We start from the raw sequence: 6,000 nt of genomic DNA, 5'->3' as shown, positions 1-6,000 counted from the left end.
TCTCACTATTGTACTTGATTTTTTTTCCAGCAAATTGCTTATTTAAACTTAACAATTATTTCTTGTATCTAAAGAATCGTAAAAAAAGTGATGTTCTTTTCCCATTTTTGAAGTGTGTTAAAATGAAATTGGTTATTGAAATATGTGAAAAGTTTGAATAATATATTTAAGAAAAATAAAAAAAAAACAAGTTCTGTCAAAAAATGAGAAACAAGATAAAAGTCTTAAAAAAAAAAGAAATTGTATTCATGAGAATTTGTTCCTTTATTTTCGCACATAAACTATTATATCAAAAGTTTGTTTCAGAATTAAATGTTATCGAAAAGTAATAATGTTTTTCAGTACCCCTTTTCGGCAAATATCACTGTTACATAAATTGAGCCCAATTTCGTTTGAAATTTTTGATTAAAAAATTATGATTTTATTTTTTATGGGATAAAAATTGGTATTTTTGCTATTTTGAAATGTCAATCGCCAGTGATAAAGTTACAGGGGCACAGTTTAATTTGGCTAACATTTCATAGGATTATTTTCTTTGGGTAATTAATAAAGGATCAACCCAACATATTAAAGCAAAAATCCATCATAGCGCAACTTATCATGAGAAAAGTCATGGCAACCTGCGATTGGAACAAATTCATTGCGAGTTTATTTTATATGAATATTCTTTTAGGAGTGTCCTTGGTGGTTGTTGTTTTTATTTTATTTTGGGCCCTTTCGTGAATCTTCTGGGGAATTTTGTTTCACTCAGAATATTTTTTTCCCTCGGAATTTTTTGTGCGGTAATGAATCTCCCTTGGACTTTTTTTTTTCAAGGGAACAAAAAATGAAATGACAGCTAAATTATCCTGAAAATTTATTGCCAATACAAATAAATTCCGAGGGAAACTTTTCATAATCATTTTCGTTCCCATGTTTAAAACATGGGAAACATTACCAGGGTAATTTTTCTTCACAATAGCCCCCTTTGTTAATTTGTTTCTTTTAATGAAATATCTTCTGTGTTGAATTCTCCTGTGATGGCTTGTTCTATGATTAGTTGGAGTTGAGACCTATTAATTATTTCGGGGTAAATTTACGATACCACAATAGATTTCGAAGAAAAAACAAATTTTCCAGGGAAGCAAAATTAACCCTGAAGATTTACGATTGAGTCCGTTTTATTTTGTGCAACAATAAAAGGTAAAAACTTGTTTAACTAAGGTCAAAGTGGTATTTTGTTAAAAAATTAAGTCAAAGTTGCTCAAATCGAAGAAGAAAATAATCTATATTCTGGCGGAGAAGAAAAATTAATCGATTGTTCATCATAACTATGAAGAGAGACTTGAAATGATGCAGCAAACTTTACAGAATAGAATTTTTGTTTTGTGTTTAATTACTTATTAATCCAATATTTGGCGTTGTCTGTAAATAAAAGTGATTTAAAAGACTATGCAAAACAACAACCAACAAATCAATAACACATTCACATTGTTAATAGTTAAACTTAGTCAATTTAAACGCTTTAACTCGCTTTGAACATAAACTTTGAACATAAACGATTATACAAGAATCTGAAATTTAATGATGTACTGTGTGGTAAATACTGCAAATATAGTGAGTAACAAAAAAAAAAAAATCTTTCGTATTTTGTTGAAACTTGTTTCACAAATCAAAAACAAATCTATTATGCATAATCGCCATTATTATAAAACTCCCCCCTTCCATGAATCAATGTTGAGAACATAAATAATCTTACTATTATTATTATAATTATTATTGAATATATCTGACATCCAGAGTAATATTTCGATCTTAAATGTTTCCCAATACTAAATTATCACTTAAAATGTCCCCGTGCCCGTAAAGATATATGATTTGATTGTATCTATCTTCTCTATCTTAAAGATGAAATAGAAAATTTGAACGTCGATATTGCTTTGGATGTGTGATGCAAGTATAAATTAAAGAAAACGAATATAATAGTAAAAACAATGTATAAGCGGATTCGAATAGCAATTATATGAGCAAAAAAACCTCAGTTCAGTTGTTTTATGTTAAACTTATAATATCATTGAGATTAGTATACCTACTTACTTATAATTAAATTTCTGTTCCTCTTTATAAACAAAAAAAATATAAAAAATACAAAAGTCAATGAAAATTTGTGTTGTCATTGAATTAATGATAATGAATAAAAAAAGCAGAAAAAATATATTGTGAACTTAAATATAAATAAACAAAATTAAATGAAAGAAAACTGAGAAAAACAGCAAACCTAAGCAAATCAATATTCGATTTTATAAAAAAGAAATGACAGGTCAAGAAGCTTAACTATAAGATTGTAATAGCACATAAAGTATTTATGAAATATCTTAACATTTAAATAATAGAAAAATAATAAAATTAAATATAAAATAAATTGATATAGATAATGTTAATTAATCTAAATGTTTGTACAGTTACTAAGTCGAAAGGTAAAAAAAAAAATAAAATAAATAAAAAAATAACTGTTGCTTGTTTAATTTTATTCACATGTTTCCAGTCTCCCGGCTCCATAACATCGACATCCACGTATCAATTGAATTTTTGAATTTTGAACTGACATGGACCTTTGATTAGAAGTCTCGGTATTTCGGTATTTTTTGATCGACTTCCAAAAAGGAGGAGGTATTCAATTCGTCTGTATTTTTTGTTTTTTTGTTACCTCATACCTTTGGGCTGAGTGAACCAATTTTGATATTTCTTTTTGTATTGGAAAGCTGGTGGCTGCAATGTGGTCCCATTTCAATTTCGTTCAGTTATGGAAATAGGAACTATTAGAAAAACCATAAAACGTAGTTTTGATCCATGGAAGTCGGTTTTGTTTCTTTCCAAACAAAGAATTGTTGATGCAAAAGCAGAGATGCGTTTATGAATTTAACCCCTTGTAACCCAACATCGTAAATTTTAAAATTAATAATGTCAATCAAAAGGGCTTTAGCTATAATAAAACACGTATTTTTTAAAAATTTAATAAATTCATTATTTGCTTAGTTATTTCGAAATTTACGCAGTAAAAAAAAAGTTTAAATAATTTATTTTTGTATATAAATGAAAAAATTCAAACAAAAAGCTATCTAATATTTATTTTTAGGCGCATTCCTAAAATCCAAAAATAAAACCCCGTTAGTTTATGCACGAAAAATATTTTTTCTGAATTTCGTAGTTTTTACATAAATTTGTTTGTTTTCCAAAAAAGCCGAACTTTCAACATTAACTGCCAATTAAAAACTATTGGTGCTATTTATTAGAAATATGGCGCATTATTTCGATAAAGCAATTCTTAAAGATTATGTAAGAAGCTTTAAGCCCATGCGCGCATGAGCGCATGAGCGCGCATGGGCTTAAGTTAAAATGTCATGAGTGAGTTATGAGCCATGATGCGCATATATGCGCGCTTCGTTAACTTTCGTTAAGCATATTCCGTGCGCTCGGAACCGCGCGGCATTAGTAAAATTCTCAGAATAAAATGAAAACAACATGGATGCAAGAGGGAAGGAATAATTAAATGAATTTTCACTTACTAAAATTGTGATAAACGAATTGTGGAATAAATTAAAACAGTTTTAAAAATGAATTAATGATAATTTGACCAATTATTTGAACTATTAATGTTTATGTTGAATCGGGCTTTTTTTATTTTTATTTTAACTTTTATTTATTAAATGTCAATAATTTATATTTTTATTTTAGAAAATTCAAAAGTTTTTAATTATTAATTATCTGTCAACTAATAAATGTAACAAAATAATATTTTCATGTAAGTTTAAACAATTTTTGTAATAGTGTAAAAAGTTTTCAATATACCTAATATTTAATAGATTTAATAAAATACCCCTGAAGAAGTCGAGAAATTACGACGAAACGTAGGGAGAAAGTATGTAATAAAGATTTTTATTTGCATATAAAGGGAAGTGACCAAAAAAGTCCGATTCAACATAAACAGTTTTAAAAATATTTTTGTGTAATTCAACGTGTTTTTTTTTACAAAAATGTACAACCCAATTCTGCTTTTCACGTGAATCTCAGATCCGATTCACACATTCGATCCACTTTAACTGCACCTTGGTATTCTGCTATCCATCGGGTGAACTGCATTATCTTACCTTTGTTTGACATCTACGTGAACGTCAAATTAAAAAAAAAAAATAGCGACGAAAGATAAAAATTATTGTTTTGTTTTTTTTTGCACAGAAAAAATAAAAACAACCTATTATATACTAACAAATACGTAAAAAGTTGTGAGAAGTGGCATTTTGTTTAATTTAAACGATGGTGAATTTATTTTTACAACCAAAAGTGACAGATCAGCAACATTTTGTATGCGGATTGAAAATGTATTTAGCAAGTTCATTCACGTAAATAGTGGAGGAATACCGAACAACATTACCGATATTACCGACGTGAGTTTGGATTCCCCCGATGAATAGCTGAATGGTAATTGGTGAATATTAAGAGATTATTTCCCCCCGATGGATAGCAGAATAGGGCTGCTAAATTGTGACAGAAGGCTATGCGCGCGTATCTTCTGTTCATTATTGCTACTCCTCATGTTTTCAGAAACATTTGTAAAACGATAAAATCGTTGAAACTACTTCGTTCTCTTTGAAATGCGACTACGTATTATGATAATTGTTTCGTTTAGGTGTAATAATATTGTTGCGCCTGGAGTTAGAATGCACGTGAGCCTTAAAAAAAATATTTTTTTTCGGTTTAGTTTGGCCAAACGACTTTATCGTTTTACATAATCGCTCTTTGTCGTGACTATCGTTCACTTCAGTATCGTTGACTTGTCGCTGGTTTCGTATTACGTAATAGACCTCCAGGACGAAGCAGTTCGTTCGATTTTGACAAGCCTATGCGAGCTCATGCCTATTTATAGTTGGTCCTATCCCTATAGTCCCAAGAAACAGCAATTGGAAATAGTGAGTCTTCGGTTTATCTTTGCACTGATGTCATTGTGCGAGGTTATTATTAGCCGTGTTTTATTGGTACTCAGTATTTTACTGAGTAAACATTTTATGCTGTTAACAACAACAATTGATTACTTTTAATTATTTATTATTAATCAGTCTGTCTGTTTAATGAATCTGATCCGCATAGAAAAGAACAAAAAATATATCAAAAGTACAGGTTTATGTGTTCCATTAAGGAAAATCTTGTCACAAAATCGGGTACTCTTTAATCTTAACGACTATCATTTGCCTATCGTTTTTCTTGAGAATCTTCTAAATATGAAGGAAAAATTAATTTCGCTTAACTGCTTTAAGCGCAATGTTTAAGAGGTTGCATAATAGTGAATCGCCTCGACATTAAAGGCTTCCGTTATGTTCTAGTCGACTTTGATGGAGCAGCGAGAATTCTCCATGGTCATTCATGGTTTGGCAGGGATGCCGAGACACGAAATGGCTCAATATACAGCTCGTTTCTATTAACGCTATCATAGGCGATTTTAAAATCGATAAAGAGATGGTGTGTATCGATTTGGCATTCTTGGGTTTTTTTCTTAAATCTGTCGGATTGTGAAGATCGTTGGTAAAAGGTTTAAGTTCGCACAAGATAGCTGAAAAAATTGTATGTTCCTTTTTTTTTGGGCAAGGGAATTTTTTGCGAAAATAAAAAACAAAAGAGTTGTAATTTTTTTTACCTTTGATCCTATGTATATTGTATATCTATTAACTCAACAAACATAAATTATTACAAAGCGACCGTGAAAAGTAGCATAGTTTTTCCTCCTTTGAAAGAGGGGACATCCAGAGCGAGATCAAATTCTCGTTGCACTGAGTTGAATAATGCAATGCTGACTATCAAATGTTGTATTTTCATTGGGCTAGCTAATGAGATAATTCAGAGACATTACCGTCACTATAGTTCAAGCTCATGAGCATTGAAAAACAAAAAGAAAACAAAATTCTAAGTTTTGTTGATGTCAGTTAATTATGTTTCAGATTCTTTGAACTGTAAAATAAACTCTCAGCA

Source organism: Episyrphus balteatus, chromosome X (assembly GCF_945859705.1).
Source record: "Episyrphus balteatus chromosome X, idEpiBalt1.1, whole genome shotgun sequence".
NCBI classification, from domain to species: domain Eukaryota; kingdom Metazoa; phylum Arthropoda; class Insecta; order Diptera; family Syrphidae; genus Episyrphus; species Episyrphus balteatus.
This window is presented reverse-complemented; position numbering follows the sequence as displayed.